General features: G+C 35.9%; 1 long non-coding RNA gene across 1 annotated transcript in view; it reads right to left on the bottom strand.

Moving 5' to 3' along the window:
* The window catches only part of LOC149969079 (uncharacterized), a 162,732-nt gene that overhangs the window by 59,267 nt on the left and 83,965 nt on the right, over window positions 1-19,500 (bottom strand). The window contains exon 2 of the long non-coding RNA XR_016472773.1: window positions 21-689. This is a non-coding gene — a long non-coding RNA (uncharacterized LOC149969079). The remainder of the gene's footprint in view (window positions 1-20; window positions 690-19,500) is intronic.

The following is a 19,500-nucleotide window of genomic DNA, read 5'->3' as shown; positions in this document are numbered from 1 at the left end:
TGAAATAAATAGAAACATACCTTTTAGTAGTTCGAGTTACTGTCGAAGTCCACCGTACTGGCGTCGTTTAAGTATTTGACGTTGAACGTATCATAAAAACAAGTTTCGTAGCACACAGGGCCGATTTCGACGCAAAATATTTTCGAACGAGGCGTCGCGAAGGCGGCTGGATACGGGATTATTTTCCCCAGTAGTCTGGCGTACGAAGGGGCCGCCAATCAGGTAAAATGCCGAAGAGACGCGCTAAGCCTCGGTTTTAGAAATTCGTGTTGTATTTTTTGCCTTCCCCTGCGCGGCGGCGGGGACTCGCTAAGGGCTAGCCCCGGAGAGTCGAGACTACGATTATTCCGACACCTGCGACTTTGAATCGTCGAAACTGAAGTTAAATCTCAACGCGCATTGTTTTGGATACCGTCGGTAGATAATCCAGGCTTGGAAAAATAAACTCGTACCACTTTTGGGGATTCTCCGACTTTCGGGGGGGAATGGCGAGCGAAATAAATCCAAAATGCGTCCGTAGTTCGTCGCGGCGGCGAGCTGAGATAAACCTTGCCTCGATCGTCAGACGTCGGCTACCGAAGAAGACAATTCACGGCCGCGACCGTCCGTCGTTGCTGCTGCCGAGAGGGGAGAAGAAAGGAAGCCGCAGGAACGACAAATCCGCTTCTTTGCCGACACGGTGTCGCCATCTGTCAACGGAAAGAGTAAACAATCGATTAATATCTCCGAATTTTTTTTCGTTTACTCCAAGAATAATTTATTCGATTAATTATCGGAGTTATTTACAAGAATAATTTCTTTATTAATGTTTGTATTTTAATAAACATAATAATAATAATAATAATTTTTTTTCAATGTTGAGATAGTTAACTTAAAACCAAGAAGAAAATATTAGTTTTTATGAGAAGAATGTTATTAATTATCAGAGCAATTTTTTCTAAATTAACGAACAGGAAAGCGTATATTATTCTTAAATTAACTAAAATTAAGAAATAAGCTTTTCAATGTTGATATAATCAAAAACAAGGGGAACCACTTAGTAAATTATAATTGTAAAAGAAATTCAGTTTCTACTTTAATTTCAATAGGTTAACTTTAAATATCTGTCGTTAAAAAGGGTATCGATAAATTTAGAATCGCTACTCAGCGATAGCCGTGCAACGGGGTAACGCTTCTTCCATTTTGAGCACGTTTCCTCCGGGAGCTTCGTTGGCGATCTATATAGATAATCTATTTTAATGTCATTTTCTTTTTTGCTAAATATTGTAAAACGGATAAATAAAGTATTAACCTTATTATCTTTTAGAAGTAAACTTCATTGAAATCACCATGCTTCTACTTTGATTGTAATTAAAAGAAAATAAATTATAATTAAATTAATTAAAATAACCTATAAACCTATAATAAAAAGATTCTTGGTGATCTAACGATAATTTTCAATTGAAAACACTTAACGATCGAAGTAGAAAAACAAGTTATAATTAAAATAAACTATATAAATATTTTGTGTTAGCTAACTATAATTTCAATCGATAACGTTTAACGATCCGAGTTGAAAAACAATTAATAAAAAAAATGAAATAAAAATAAAATAATCTATAAGTAAATAATCTTTGGTGATCTAATGATAATTTAAAATCGATAACTCTTAACGATCGAAGTAGAAAAAAACAATTTAATAATAATTAAAATAATCTTGGCTATAAGGTAATAATTTTGGGTGATCTAACGATGATTTTCAAATTGATAACTCTTAACGATCGAAGAAGAAAAACCATTTAATAAAAATTAAAATGATCTAGCCTATAAGAAAATTATTTTTGGTGATCTAACTATAATTATCAATCGATAACTTTTAACGATCAAAGTAGAAAAACAATTTAATAATAATTAATATAATCTAGCCTATAAGTAAATAATTTTTGGTGATCTAACGATAATTTTCAATCGATAACTCTTAACGATCGAAGTAGAAAAAACAATTTAATAATAATTAAAATGATCTAGCCTATAAGAAAATAATTTTTGGTGACCTAACGATAATTTCAAATCGATAACTCTTAACGATCGAAGTAGAAAAAAACAATTTAATAATAATTAAAATGATCTAGCCTATAAGAAAATAATTTTTGGTGACCTAACGATAATTTCAAATCGATAATGTTAAACGATCGAAGTAGAGAAACACGGTTTATGTTTCAAGCAGCAAAATGAAAGAGAGAAAGAATTCCAGCAAAAAAACTAAAAATAATTAGCACTTGCTAATAATAGACGATATTCCCACCCTGGACAAAACGAATTACTAAAAGAGTAAAATGGTGAAACTCGAGTGCAATATTTCACGAGTGGAGTCAGTCAAGCATACTAAATAAAAACCAAAAGGGCATACTAATAAATTATTATAAAACAGGGGCGAAGTAACGTTTTGCTCGTAGCTTTAGTTTTATTTCTTAGAGGGAAATAAAATGAAAGGCCCCAGTAAAATAAAATAAAAGAAGAGTGTAGGGGAAGCTGCAATCACTATAATTTGAAACGCTTTTTTTCCCAAAGCAACCGGACAAAGTTGGAAAGGTTCCAACAAAACAATTACTTTTATTTTTCATTGTTTTTATATTTCTGCGCGAAGACCAAAAAGTATCCCTTAAAATACATGAAAAATGTATAAAAATATCATAAGCCTTGACTTCGATATTTTAGCGTTCGCCCAAAAAACCGTTGGGGAAACGCGCCGATAGAGGGCGGTAGAGGTAGATTTATCTCATTTTTAATCTGGGGGAAAACGCCACCTAGCGTCCGATCCGTTCAAGCGCGAAATAAGCCGAATGATATAAGAGTGGGGGACGGAAAGACCAACTACAACTAGCGCCACCTCGTATCAGAATCGGCGGCGCGCGCTAAATATTTTGGAACAAAAAAAGGGGAAGTGAAAGGGGGGGGGGGGGACTAAAATAGAGGAAAAAGTAAAAAAATGAAATATTAGTCCTAACGCGCATTGACGGAACCGGTGTAAAAAGGTTTTCATCGTTGATTAATTGTCAAAAAGAATAAGAAATCTACCGCGTCTCACCCCCAACTTGTGACCCGAAAGTTTAAGCCTTGTCAACCCGCTAGCCTAGTTTCGCCGCGGTTACGAGGTTACGGAGAACGTCTAAGCCTAAATTAAAGCCGCGGTGGTCGCTGTGGCAGCCTACCAACAGGGGATTGATTATTGTAATTAGACCTAGCGCCGTTAGTAGGCGAAAATGAGTCTCTAATATTCAGCAATTAATTGTATTTTTATTTCAGGATTAATCAACCGAGGATTAGTTAGGCTCGTGTTCAATTTGTCCCGGTACTTTGGTGTTACACTAATGGTGTTATTACGTAATGCAACGTACACGGTTGGAAGTGTTATTGCTTGACATTATTATTTAAATTATCGTGATCAAATTGGAATTCAAATTATTGCCGGTCAACAAGCAAGCCAGCCAGCCATCCAACTATAACGTATCAAACCGATACTTTTGTTCTCTTTTTAAAACTATGATAAAAATATATATATATAATTTTGAATTTTAAAATTTTGTTCCATGGTTCTATTTCAATTTGTTGTAATGATTTATAATAAAAAGTACTGCTACTTCATGGAATTTAAAAAATGATTTTATTAAAATAAAATGATTGGGAGCTTACGGACCGTAGTCCTTCGTCAGCCGCTACCATATTCTGATTAATGCTCCCAATCATTTTATTTTAATAAAATCATTTTTTAAATTCCACGAAGTAGCAGTACTTTTTATTATAAATCATTACAACAAATATATATATAATGTTAAGTCGAACTTAAAACCATTTTGGTCTCATCGTTACATTTATATAAAATAAAAATTATTTTTAAATCATGAACCTCGGTCAGCCAACTACAACGTATCAAACTAATACTTTTGATCCCTTTTTTAAAACGAAGATTAAAACATTTTTGCCTCATCGCTACATTTAAGTAAAATAAATGCAAGTTGGCAAGCTTGCCAAAATATACCTCTCCTCGGAATAATTTGCCATTGGGTGTATTAACTACTGGACACGGTACTCAATGATATTTCGCAATCAAAAGCGTCCTCCAAAAAAATGATATCCCGGTGCTATCCCAACCAGTAGATTATTTTTTATTTTAATTATAAAAATTACAAATGTTATTGCATTAAACAAATTTTCAACATCAATAGAACAAAAAACCAACTTTAGACCCAAAACGTTATTAAATTATCAAAGCAACAAAATGAGAAATAGAAAATACAAACTTTAAAATTATTAGAACGCTCAAAAAACGTAAAATATACGTGCAAGAAACTATTTCACAGAGAAAAACCAACCCATTGTATTATAGGTCTTAAAAAATCAAATTTATATGAAAAAACAAAAGTTAAAGCGAAAACCAAAACTATAAGTGAAAGCACTAATAAAAACTGCGTGGGCTCATGACGGCAACCCAACGAAGCCGATAAAAATCATTGTAAATATAAAATCGTAGACATGAATTATCCCCCCCCCCCCCATTATCAACAAACAAGAAAAATAACCAATAGGAAATTATATAATAATAACCCAACTGAGTAACAAGTTAATTAAAATACTTAGGAATCAAGAAAAAGTCAATCTAAATACCCACAGTAATAAACATTGTATTAACAGAAATATGCAATAAAAAATTTAGACTTTAAAAACTATTAATATACTCTTCCGCTTTAGCTGAGCTTATAATTTTCAAATAAATGTTACATGTATCGGTGGTTCTGTGGTTGAACACTCGCCTGTCATGCAGGAGGGCTCGGGTTCGAAACCGCCCGATGCGATCGCAAAATGATACCATGACGTATACCGTGAACATTTGGTGGAAATCCTGCCATTTTGACGTTGAGACGTTTACCGTAACCCTCGGTCCGTCCCAAACGTCGAAGATTCTTCACGTACAATCGCAATTCGCAAAAGAAAATTATAATACACCCAATGACAAAAAGAGGACGCTTTTGGAAAAACCTTTTCCCTAATTATAAGAAACTGCGTACGCAGCGATTACACTTTGCTCCGAAAATGCGATAGCGTTCGCAGCCCAGACAGACACAACACACCCACAGACACGGTGATTGTAATACCCCTCCGAGGAGAGGTAAAAACCAGCCAACTACAACGTATCAAACAAATACTTTTGTACCCTTTATAAACTAAGATTAAAAACAATATATAGTTAAGTCGCATTAATAACAATTTTTGCCTCATCGCTACATTTAAATAAAATAAAATAGTATAAAAATAATTTTTAAAATATCTCAACGCATCAAAAAAATACTTTTGATCCCTTTTTTAAGACGAAGATAAAACATTTTTGCCTCATCGCTACATTTAAGTAAAATCATGGGTTCTTAGTAAAATAAATAAAATAAAAATTATTTTTAAATCATGAACCTCAGTCACCCAACTACAACCATAAGTGTATAATATTTTTACATAAATGTGACACTTCCTATTCTTCACATGCAAAAGTTTTACTGAGAGCTATTCACAAGACAGATTGCATTACGGTCTTCGTCGACGTTTTGCGTCGGCTTGCTCCTGCGTCACACGTAGCCCTTGACAGCGCCTCGCTAAGAGGAGATTTTCGTCTGGTGATGACGTCACTCCGTTACTAGCTCTCAGTAAAATGTTCCTCAAAGTGACAAACTTATGGAACAATATTTTAGACTTATGCTACAACGTATCAAACAAATACTTTTGTACCCTTTTTAAAACTAAGATAAAAAATAATATATAGTTAAGTCGCCATAAAAACAATTTTTGCCTCATCGCTACATTTAAGTAAAATAAATAAAATCAAAATTATTTTGAAATCATGAACCTCAGCCAGCCAACTACAACGTATCAAACAAATACTTTTGTACCCTTTTTAAAACTAAGATTAAAAACAATATATAGTTAAGTCGCATTAATAACAATTTTTGCTTCATCGCTACATTTAAACAAAATAAATAAAATAAACATTATTATTAAAAATCAAGACCCCTTGCCAGCATCTCCTAGTTGAATCGAACACTTTTGGATAAGATATGAATACAAAGACAACTAACTTGAGTCATTCTGTGGATAGTACGAAATGGGGGTAGACGAAGAACGGAGTATAGGGGTCGAAAAGGAGGGTGCATTGTCTATAATTAAATTCAGTAAAGGCTGACTCATTAGGCCTTGGTCAGTAATTAAGCTTTCGCTGCGTCTGACAGGATTAAACGAATTACGAAAAGGAGGGGGATTCGTTCCATCCCCCCCCGCATCTTCCGCGCCGGGGGATTAATTCCTTCCCCCCTTAACGCGACTGCAGTCAGTGCTGCCTTTTTTGACACTGGCTGAACAAAAAATATCGGTCCCCCTGTTTGAGTTGAAAGTCAATCGATCAACGACCGCTTTTTATCTGGTAATTAAATAAAAGCGACTAATTTATTTAAAAGTATTTAATGAAAGAGACAAAGAAACACGGTGGGGAAAACCTTCATTATTCGTGTTGTGTACGAAGATCACTAAGTTTATTAGTGTATTAGTGTTTCGTTTTAACTATAAATTAATAGTTACGGATATTAACCTATGGTTTTATAAACACGTCATGTAGTTAATGAAATAAGTACCCTGGGGTCCGGGCCCAACGAGTTGGGGGTAATTAGTAAATTTTTGGGGCCCCTGTAACCGGGGCCCCAGGCCCTACAAAATGGGGGAAGCTTGTAAAACTTTCGGGGCCCGTATAGCCGGGGGACCAAGCCCAACAAGATGGGGGTAACTGGTAAATTTTTGGGGGCCCTATAACCGTGGGCCCAGGCCTGACGAGATGGGTTAAGCAGTGGAACTTTCGGGGCCCGTATAGCTGGGAGACCAAGCCCAACAAGATGGGGGTAATTGGTAAATTTTTGGGGGCCCTATAACCGGGGGCCCAGGCCTGACGAGATGGGTTAAGCAGTGGAACTTTCGGGGCCCGTATAGCCGGGAGACCAAGCCCAACAAGATGGGGGTAATTGGTAAATTCTTGGGGGCCCTATAGCCGGGGGTACAGGCCTGACGAGATGGGGGAAGCAAGTGAAACTTTCGAAGTCCGTATAGCCGGGGGACCAAGCACAACAAGATGGGGGTAATTGGTAAATTTTTGGGGGCCCTATAACCGGGGGACCAGGTCTGACGAGATGGGTTAAGCAGTGGAACTTTCGGGGGCCGTATAGCCGGGGGCCCAGGCCTGACGAGATGGGGGAAGCTAGTAAAACTTTCGGGGCCCGTACTGAGAATGTATTCTTCCATAAGTTTATCCCCGAAACCCCGAAAATGTATATTAATAATGGCTTTCTAGGGCCCGGATTTACTGTTTTACCGGGGCCCGGGCCCGATCTGGGTGGTCAAACTAGTTACTTGGAATTCCGACTTTATTAACATTGAATTATTAAACGTCGCAGTGACAAGTTACGTCCAGTTTTGTAATAATAGAAGCAATTGATTGATATAAGCGATTATTGAACTGGATATTTATATTGAGTAAGTCCTACCAAAAATCGATAGATCTGTACTTAGGGATAGTAGTAGCGTGGCTCCCAATACACTTCAATCTCATTGGTTCCCTAAAGCTATCGCTCCCAACTACCCGAATCAGTCAATGCAGACTTCACTCCCAACTACCCGAATCAGTCAACACAGACTTACTTCCCAACTACTCGAGTTAACCGACGCAGAATCATCTCTTAACTACCCGGAATCAGACAACGCAGACTTCACTCCCAACTAGCCAAATCAGTCCAGGCGGACTTCACTCCCAACTACCGGAATCAGTCACGCCAGACTTCACTCCCAACTAGCCAAATAAGTTATCGCAGACTTAACTCCTAACTACCCGGAATCAGTCAACGCAGACTTCACTCCCAACTAGCCAAATCAGTTATCGCAGACTTAACTCCTAACTACCCGGAATCAGTCAACGCAGACTTCACTCCCCACTAACCGAATAAGTTATCGCAGACTTAACTCCTAACTACCCGAATCAGTCAACGCAGACTTCACTCCCCACTAGCCGAATAAGTTATCGCAGACTCTATCCGGAATCAGTCAACGCAGACTTCACTCCCAACTACCCGGAATCAGTCAACGCAGACTTAACTCCTAACTACCCGGAATCAGTCAACGCAGACTTCACACCTAACTACCCGGAATCAGTCAATGCAGACTTCACTCCCCACTAGCCGAATAAGTTATCGCAGACTTCACTCCCAACTACCAGAATAAGTTATCGCAGACTTAACTCCTAACTACCTGGAATCAGTCAACGCAGACTTCACTCCCAACTACCCGAATAAGTTATCGCAGACTTCACTCCCAACTAGCCGAATCAGTCAACGCAGACTTCACTCCCCACTAGCCGAATAAGTTATCGCCGACTTCACTCCTAACTACCCGAATCAGTCAACGCAGACTTCACTCCCCACTAGCCGAATAAGTTATCGCCGACTTCACTCCTAACTACCCGAATCAGTCAACGCAGACTTCACTCGCCACTAGCCGAATAAGTTATCGCAGACTTAACTCCTAACTACCCGGAATCAGTCAACGCAGACCTCACTCCCCACTAGCCGAATAAGTTATCGCAGACTTCACTCCCAACTACCAGAATAAGTTATCGCAGACTTAACTCCTAACTACCTGGAATCAGTCAACGCAGACTTCACTCCCAACTACCCGAATAAGTTATCGCAGACTTCACTCCCAACTAGCCGAATCAGTCAACGCAGACTTCACTCCCCACTAGCCGAATAAGTTATCGCAGACTTAACTCCTAACTATCCGGAATCAGTCAACGCAGACCTCACTCCCCACTAGCCGAATAAGTTATCGCCGACTTCACTCCTAACTACCCGAATCAGTCAACGCAGACTTCACTCCCCACTAGCCGAATAAGTTATCGCAGACTTAACTCCTAACTACCCGGAATCAGTCAACGCAGACTTCATTCCCCACTAGCCGAATAAATTATCGCAGACTTCACTCCCAACTACCTGGAATCAGTCAACGCAGACTTCACTCCCAACTACCAGAATAAGTTATCGCAGACTTCACTCCCAACTACCAGAATAAGTTATCGCAGACTTCACTCCCAACTACCAGAATAAGTTATCGCAGACTTAACTCCTAACTACCTGGAATCAGTCAACGCAGACTTCACTCCCAACTACCCGAATAAGTTATCGCAGACTTCACTCCCAACTAGCCGAATCAGTCAAGGCAGACTTCACTACCAAGCAGGCGTGCCTTTGAGGCCAACTGTCTAGCAGGCAAGAGGAAATCAATAGAACGCTGAGACGCTGAACAGAAGGTCCGTCGAAAGGGTTCGCCTTTTATCGGCCGAAGAAGATAAATGGGTTCAAGAAGATTCGTTCGCCTAAATTAGAACTTTCATTAAACACGCATTTATTTTACATTTTTTTAACTTTATTTTTTAAATTTAGTTATTAAAGGCACCGCCAGATAACTTCAGAGCCATCAAACGCCAGATAAAGAGAGTCAATTTTTCTGCCTAACATTTTTAATCGCTTACAAAACAATTTACGCTTTACACGAGATTAACTTTAGGTAATTATTTTTCCATTAATAAAGAAAATCATTTATTTGGATTTATTAAATTTCGGGCGTACGGAAAAATATATTAAAAATGCATTATTACAAATATATAAGTTTTTAAAATTAGCGAGGGGAAAAATATATTATTTCCATAGAAAATTTTAAATATTTTAAGAGATTAATATTTTCCGATGTTGTTCAGAAAATATTTCAGATATACATTTTTAAAGCGAATAACAAAGCAACCTAACTCAATGCCGGTTTGTTGGTAAATTTCTAATTTAAGCTAAAATTTTAAACATGGTCCTTTAAAACGCCAAAATTTTAAATATTTAACGACAACGAAAACGTCACGTAATAATTTATCGTGCTGATTTTAAAACAATATTGAGTTTGTACTCTCGTATCAACATGGCAAGGGAGTTTCATTCTTCAGGATTCTCAAAAGTCAGATCAAAAATTGTCTTATCAGTATAATTTTACAGATGGATTTAAACAGATTTATCGATTTTAAAAAAACTGAAATGTTTTATAGTAAAAATATTACTATTTTTATCAATTTTATACGATATTATTACTATTTTTTCCAATTTTATAGGATATTATTACTATTTTTTCCAATTTTATAGGGTAATATTACTATTTTTCCAATTTTATAGGATAATATTACTATTTTTTCCAATTTTATAGGAAAATATTACTATTTTTTCCAATTTTATAGGATACATTTAAAAATATAGGATACATTTAAAAATATAGGATACATTTAAAAATATAGAATACATTTAAAAATATAGGATACATTTAAAAATATAGGATACATTTAAAAATATAGGATACATTTAAAAATATAGGATACATTTAAAAATATAGGATACATTTAAAAATATAGGATACATTTAAAAATATAGGATACATTTAAAAATATAGGATACATTTAAAAATATAAGATACATTTAAAAATATAGGATACATTTAAAAATATAGGATACATTTAAAAATATAGGATACATTTAAAAATATAGGATACATTTTAAAATAAAGTAAAATATAAGAATTTAAGGGCCACTGTTTTGCTTGAATCTGGGTTAATTTAGATGAACTAAAAAATTCTACTAATGGAGAAAATATACGAATGTTCAAAATCGTAAAGGGGCGGGAAGCAAAGGGTCTTCCCTTCCCCCCTCCAGGACATTTTACTCTATTAAGTTAAGCCGCCGTGCGAAGACGAGGCGAAAGCTGATCATTTTCGAATTTGAGCGACTGAAGATGGTAATTTCGGGCCTCCGTCGGTAGGGGGAGCGACAAACGGCGCTGATGGCAATGCGGGGTATCGTCCCCGAAACCCCCCGGGGGCTGCTGGGAAACAGTGCGCTCCGAGAGCGCCAGGTCCAATGCTAAAAACGAGCCATTTGCAATTACTTCAAGCTGGGGTTTTTTTGGAGAGGGTAAAAGAAACCTATACCCAACGACGCCTTAATTTTCCCACATCGGCGAGAGTTTACTAGAAAGTAGGGTCAAAGGGGGATCGCGATGTCGCAGTCTGCGCCTTTATTACCCTCGTTTGAAGTGTTAGGTAAAAATGGGGTAGTTCGCCCATTTCGCGACTTAAGTCTCGCGGTACTCGATAGTTTGGTTGGGCGGATGGGGTACCACCACTCACCCCTCCCTTCTAACCTACATTAAATAAAATACACTAAAGCAAAGATCCAAAATCCCGAAAGAGAATGAACTAATATAAACAGAACGTCGCGGGCGCAGGGTCAAATGGACCCATCCTAGTCCAACTTTAGCGATAAATACTTTTCCAAAATATTTTACGTTTAATTACTTGTACGTAATGAATAATTTTGTAATTAGTGGTTAGAGCTCTTTATTCGTAGCAAATGCTGCCCGGGTTCGATCCCAGTTTGTGGTATTAAGTTTAAGAAAAGGGTGTGTCCATTTTGAAGGTCAAGATCACCATTTTCAAGGTCAAGAATTTCCTATTTATAGCAGTTATTTTTAATTATAAGATTTTAGTATTTTTCCTAGATAAATATTTCATAGATTGTAATCGCTATTTTCAAGGTTAAGATAACTATTTTCAAGGTTAAGGTAACTATTTTCAAGGTTAAGGTAACTATTTTCCAGATTAGGGTAACTATTTTCCAGATTAGGGTAACTATTTTCCAGATTAAATTTACTATTTTCAAGGTTAAGTGTACTATTTTCAAGGTTAGGTTTACTATTTTCAAGGTTAGGTTTACTATTTTCAAGGTTAGGTTTACTATTTTCAAGGTTAAGTTTACTATTTTCAAGGTTAAGTTTACTATTTTCAAGGTTAAGTTTACTATTTTCAAGGTTAGGTTTACTATTTTCAAGGTTAGGTTTACTATTTTCAAGGTTAGGTTTACTATTTTCAAGGTTAGGTTTACTATTTTCAAGGTTAGGTTTACTATTTTCAAGGTTAGGTTTACTATTTTCAAGGTTAGGTTTACTATTTTCAAGGTTAAGTTTACTATTTTCAAGGTTAGGTTTACTATTTTCAAGGTTAGGTTTACTATTTTCAAGGTTAGGTTTACTATTTTCAAGGTTAGGTTTACTATTTTCAAGGTTAGGTTTACTATTTTCAAGGTTAGGTTTACTATTTTCAAGGTTAGGTTTACTATTTTCAAGGTTAGGTTTACTATTTTCAAGGTTAGGTTTACTATTTTCAAGGTTAAGTTTACTATTTATGGCAGTTATTTTTTATTATAAGATTTTAGTTTATTTCGTAGATAAACATTTTATAGATTGTAGTCTATATTTTGAAGATTAAGAAGGTTTATTTAGGTTAACTATTTTCAAGTTCAATTTCTTTTTTATTATAAGATCATAGTATATTTTTAGGATAATCTTTTTGAAGGTCGATATCACAATTTTCAAGGTCAACATATTCCTATTTATACCTGTTATTTTTATTCTATAAGATATAAGATTGTAGTAAATTTTTAAAGGAATAATTTTCAAGGTCACAATTCCCATTTTGAAGGTCAATATCACCATTTTCAAGGTCAACATCCGCCTGTTTGTAGCAGTTATTTTTATTATAACATTTTACTTTATCTTCAAAAGAATAATTTTCAAGATCAATATCACAATTTTAAAGGATCACACCCCTATTTTCAATGTCGATATCTGCCTGTTTATAGATGTATTTAGTATATTTTCCATAGAGTTATTTTGAAGTTTGAGATTTTAAAACAATACCAATAGTCAGCTATGGCCAAGATAGCTACAACTCTCCAACGCATAAAACGGCCTTTAAGTGGTTTCCAATGCAAGTTTTTAAAATTGCTCATTTATTTCATTAAAAGAGTTTATAAAATATTAGCTCTTTTTGGAGGATTACGGATTTTAAATTTGAACGAACTCAGTGGAAAAATTAAAACATTTATAATTAAAAATGTATACATTTTTAATTATAAACTCAAGAATTTTTTTCTAATAAGACAAGCAGATATATAACTATTTTTGTGTGTTTTGTATATTGTATAATGCTTATTTTTCTGTATTCTTACATATTTTGTTAATTTCGTTGTGTAATCTGTATTTTGAAATTGCTATGTTTAAATTATTTATATATACATATATATAATCATATATCCATATATTTCCACTATTATATAATTTAATTTAAATTCATTTTAAGCAACGGTGCTAGCAAGTCACTACATGACTTACAAGGAGAGTACCCGAGGTGTTAAATGCCGATTTTGTTCAAAGTCGGGCGTAATGAAGATGTATATGAGATATGAAATTTCCCAAAAGGAGACGTTGCGCTACCCATTCGATTTGCCATGGCAACCGAAAATGTTTTTGACCACTTAAAACAAAAATAAGATTTTTTCCTTATTTTACCCAAAAATTGTTACAATTTTACCCCAAAAATGTTCCAATTTACCCAAACTTGATGAAATTTACCTAAATGTGATCCAAATTACCCATTTCGTGAAAATCCCATGCTTTTTTAAATGGAGATTTTTTGATTTGAGTGGTCGAAAACATTTTCGGTTGCCATAGCAAATCGAATGGGTAGTGCAACGTCTCCTTTTGGGAAATTTCATATCTCAAATAGGTCTACATTACGTCCGACTTTGATCAAAATAAACACCTCGGATACTCTCCTTGTTAGTCCCCAGGGTTGGCTGGTTTCAACTAAGTGATTGTTTCTTTAAAAACCAATGGTTTTTTAATATTTTGGTTTTTTTAATTAATTAAAAATTATTCTTAAATGTTTGTACGTTTTCTTACCGAAATGATTACATTTCTAAAACATTTACAAGAAGACCACATTTCCTATATTTTCAATACCCTCCCATAAATTCCTTGGGTTTTCTCGTGTAGTATAACCCCAAAACATTCCATCGTCGTGTACCCTCCTTTATCTTATATTTCACTTTATTTTATCTACGGTTTTTCGATAAAAATCCTTATTTTTGCTTGTGGTTTTTCCTATATTTTCCTTTAATTCGCTTGAAAATTTCCTATTTTATCTATAAAATTTTCGAGGCATTTTCCTGGTCACCCTGCATTTATACAAAATTTAAAATGAAACTAAAACTAAAACTTTGTTCTGGTCATGTGAGACTTGTAATAATACTCATATTAATTTTTAGTTGATTGGTAATATGTATGCACGGTTAAACAAAAGCGAAAAATAGATTAAAAGGAAAATAAAGCAGTGTTTAAAAAAATCTGATTTAAACCAAAAATGATTGGATAAAACGAAAAAAAGATTGTTTTAAACAAAAAAAAAACGAATTTTTGGGTTTGTATTTTTTTTTAATAAAAACCGGGTTTTTTCTAACCCTATTAGTTCCACACCCCTAAATGTAACTAACCAAAAATTATCTTTCCAATAAATTGAAATTAAGATTGCTTCCCCAGTATCGAAAAACCCAGTTAATAATTTAACAAACTTTAATTTGAATAATGTTCATTAGTATCGAGTTAACGGCTGACGAAGGACCTCGGTCCGAAAGCTCCAGGAAAATAAATAAATATTTTTAAACCATGAAGTATCAGTTCCTTTGATATTTTTATTTTATAATTGTATAATTTCTTAATTTATTGAAAAGAAAATGGACACACTGAAATGAGCGTAACCCGCAAACCTACCTCAATTCGCTTGCGAGTGATTCTCGGAAACGATCAGCGAGCAACGTTAATGAGAGAATTTTTTTGGCCAGCATATTATACTGGTCACTGGTCACTCCTAGTGCTCCTAAGGGGGCGAGGGTGATTGTGGAAACCGGACCACCCATATCTTTTTCGAGAACCAACTTGAAAGTTGTGGGGAGGGTGATCGTTTGCGGATCAATAGACGAGAAAACGATATAAAAGAAAAAAGCTATTTTCTAGCTCAGCGGATACGGCGAAGAGACGAAATTGCTCTTCAGACTTAACTAAAAACTGGGAAAGGATTTTTCTTTCTCGACGAGACACGGGTTCAGGCAGATAATATTGACCTGATAATCGTGAGCCGATAATCTTGATCCGAGTACGAACACCGAAATCTGGTGGAACACGTAGCTAGCTTTTTATCGACGCGATAACAAATTGGAAAGCTGCCGCTGTTTCGAGTAAGTAACCTTTAAAGGACTGTACTTTAGCCACGTTCACACTTGAGCTTCAAACCCAGTTTAGGTCAGTTTGAATGCCAGTTTTGACCGCCGACGATAATTCCTGGTTCACACGCGCGAAATCGCTTCCCCCCGGTTCGCTTATAGCCAAGGCTTAACGTCATTTCAAATTATGACCATAATTTTTAAAATACTAAAATTTATTCCAAAACAATAAGTTAATCATATTTACTATACATACAGTGATATTATTTGACATTATTTAGAATTTTAATCCCATTAATTTTAAAAATACGAGCAATTTTATTTCCCCGCCTTGTCGTTTTGAAAGCGATTCTAACTTTCTAAGCGAACCGACTTGGACGAGTTGCTTCCCGAACCAACACGAATCGATTTCTCACGTTGGTTTTGAAAACCAGTTATCTAAACGAAGCGATTTAGGGGTAAGTGTGAACGTAGCTTTTGTCTATTGAGGACTTAGCTAGTAGCTTAGCAGAAAAGCGAACGGGTTACGTTGTTGGCTTTAAATACAATCGCAGGGTGGCCGTAGTTTTTTCACATTGAAATTCCCTGACTTTTCCAGGTTTTTCCTGACCTATTTTGTGCTACAATGTTGTATTTTTGAACCTATATTTCCTCTTTGCAACCGAAATTAAATTTCCTGACGTTGACCTAGTATTTAGACTAATTTTTAAAATTACCTGACTTTAAGAACCATATTCAGGACCGGATTAAGTAGAATTGGGGGCCCCTAACAAAATTCAGACATTACCAATAAAAACTATATTCAATGGAAAAACACTTATTTCGAAGACGGGGGCCCTTAACCTCGAGGGCCCCGGTGCCATTGCACACTTGGCCCTGCCCAAATTCAAATACCTTTACTTTTCCCTGACTTTTAGACCCATATTCAAATACCCTGACTTTGCCAGGAAATTAAAAACATGGATTTGATCACAAATATAATTAATTATATTAATTATATTTAATTAATTAAGTACCTTACATTAATAGAAACGGTACATGTAACAAAGGCTTTAAATTTGTTTTGATTCACCCTTTGAAGTTGTTTCATAGATTTTTCTAACCTTGGTTGGTTAAAATTTTATTATCACAACTGATATTCTGGAGAAACACGATCTCTTCATTTTAAAAATACGCTATACGACATCCGTCCAATTGGCGTAAACAGAACTCGTAAATATTTACAAATAACATGACGTCACTACTACTACTCTGTTGCCTCTATAAATTAAAGGTTAATTTCCGATTTAATTTTTGGTCATTAATTTGCCAGCGTCAGTTTTATAAAGCATTTAAGCCATTGGAGCTCTTCTCCCAAGCTTTCAATCAATAGTTTTTTTGACGTAAAAAGGTCTCTCCCGTAGTCTGGAATTATTGTTTTACACTCTTAAAAATGAAGAGTTAAAAAAATTTTGTTGTCTCACTGCAACCCAAATTTGGGTTAATAACAACCCAACATTAGTTATTTTTTTAAATTTGTTAATTTTTTATGGGTTGTTTTATTAAACCAAAATTAGGTTAAAAATTTGGGTTGAAATCCATATCGAATCTTTTTAAATCTCATTTGGTTTCAAAATTTTCAACAATGGTTAGCTTATTCCTACCGATTCTCATATTTGTTGAAAAGTACATATTTTGTTACTTTAATAATTAAAAATAAAATGTGTTGAAAATATAAAAAAAAATGCATAAAAGTAATACAACGAAACGGACATATAGAAATTTTCAGTATGTACTCTCTCGGGGGAGATCGTTATTATTTGTAAATTCAGGAAAATCGTGAAATGTTTCACGGTTTTAGAAATGTTAGTTTTTGAACGCTACGTGGTAGACGAAAAGTTTCAATAAGCAAGAACTGTAGAGCCTACTCGAAAACCTTTAATGGAATTGGTCTGGTGGAAATCGCACATTTCGTCACTGAAATAATTGGTCATGAAAAACAAACACGCTGGTACTACCACGTAGCGTTCAAAACCTAACACTTCTAAAGTCGTGAAAAATTTCATAATATTTCTGAAATTTACAAAAAATTACGATCTCCCCCGAGAGCGTAAATACTGAATATTTCAAATTTCTAGAAAGTTTAGATTTTGAGAAAAATTCCTGGGCCGATCAAATGATGACACCCTGTATACGAAAAATTAAGCGACCCTCTTAGATATGAAGGTTTTTTCATGGATAAATTGTAGGAGTAAAAGTTAAATGGAGGACACACATGGATTATTATTTATCAAGGCAAAAACTGTCTTGAGTTTTCGACCCGCGGGTCTTTGTCTAACTAACTTGACCAATTTTCTTATATCGTATCGTAAAAAACCTAAAAAGTTATCAATCGTTAAAAAAATGTATTTTTATTTTTAACAATTGATAACTTTGTAGGTTTTTTACGAAACGATATATATAAGAAAATTGGTTTATTTCAGTTTAGTTTAAAAAATACCCGCGGGTCGAAAGCTCAAGACAGTAATTATCTTGAGGAATAGTAATCCATGTGTGGCCTCCGTTGAAATTTCATTCCTGTAATTCTCCATGGGTCCTTTAAATGATTTATATCTAAGAGGGACATTCATTTGGTCTTACATAGGCACACGAAAATTTTCAGGTCTAAAATTTACCTACCTAGCTGCACGGCAAATCAACCCAAGGAGGGGTAATTTTCAACCCAAAGTGGGATAGATTTCAACCCAAATTAAGTAGAATTATTAACCTTTAATGGGTTGAGTCTAAACAACCCAAATTTTCGGCTGGGTAAATACGGACCCAGGTTTGGGCTGAATTTTAACCCATTTTGGGACCTTTTTAAGAGTGTACCTGGGCCAGGGCCCGTTCCTGGGTGGGGTGTCATGATTGATTTAAAGGGGCCCTGGATAGATCTCTGGGGTCATGAGATATAGTTTTACCGGGGGCCTCGTAATTATTGTTTTATTGAGGTCAGGACTCACTCCTAGGAGGGGGCCCGTTTACCGGGGCCCAGATCTGATCTTTGCGCCATCGAATTATTACTTTTCCGGAGCCCTGGATTGATCTCTGGGGTCATGAGATATTGTTTTATCGAGTCCAGGGTCCACTCCCGCGAGGGGACCGTTAATCCAGGCCAGGGTCCGATCTTTGGGACTCCGAAATATTATTTTACTGGGGCCCTGGATCAATCTCTGTTGTCATGAGATATTGTTTAGTAAATATTGTAAATAGTGTTATATTGAGGCCAGGCTCCTAGGAGGTTGCCCGTTTACCGGGGTCCGGATACAATCTTTGGGCCCTTGAATTATAATTTTTCCAGGGCCCGGGCCCGATCTTTGGGCCATCGAATTACTATTTTATCTACGCTCAGGGATAGCTCTTAGACATGCGGAATAATTATATTACCATGGCCCAAACCCTCTCGCATGGAGTCTGGGATTATGGTTTAATCGAGACCCGATCTCTGGAGGTTCCCCCAGTACCGTATTTACTGAAGTTGGGGCCCTAGGCACTAAGTTGTTGGGGCCCTAGGCACTAAGTTGGTGGGGCCCTAAGTAAGGAAACCGTCAAAACGCAAAACTCGCGTGTTCCGAAGTTGAGCTGATGTCACGAGAATAATGATTTTTCTAATAATAAAGCAATAAGTCTGATATGTTTTTATCTTAAACCGAATCAGTGAAAAATCCATCGATTTCATCAGTGGTGGGGGTCTTCTGTTGGTGGGGGCCCATAGGCCTGCACCTAGTCCTTATTTCGGGATAGTTTTCCAATGAGTCGGCGACCCTGAACTCAATAAGGTGAAAAAGGGGTAGAAGTGGATTCGTACCAAATTGAAACAAGTCCGTCTTCGCTTCAGCTCCGACTAGAAATCGACTGAACTGTCAAGAATTTTTTTTTTCCTTTTTCCCCCTCCTCCGGGACTCCGATCGGTGTCACCCCAAAGTCCCTCCCTAAACGTAGTAACACCTTTTTTTATCGGAGGGAGGGGGAGGGGGGGGGGCATGGAAACCTTCTTGTCAAAAGTTTCAACAATTTTTGTCGCCGGCTCTTATTTGCTTTCGGTCACTCCACCACCACACACAATGTTTTTTCTCTTTTTTTCCCCAAGTTGATACTATAGTAGAAGCCGCGTCACAAAATAGCAGACGTCGTTTCAAGACCGTAGTCCTACTCGACTGTCAACTGTCAACGATTTTGTCGCTTAGAGTAAAATATATTTGATAAATTAGCTATACGTATCGTTTATCGGTCGCTACGGATATCAGTTTAGTATATTATATTTTAAATAAACCTTTAATAA

Source organism: Leiobunum rupestre, chromosome 1 (genome assembly GCF_980474605.1).
Source record: "Leiobunum rupestre chromosome 1, qqLeiRupe1.1.hap1, whole genome shotgun sequence".
NCBI lineage: Eukaryota > Metazoa > Arthropoda > Arachnida > Opiliones > Sclerosomatidae > Leiobunum > Leiobunum rupestre.
This window is presented reverse-complemented; position numbering and strand designations above follow the sequence as displayed.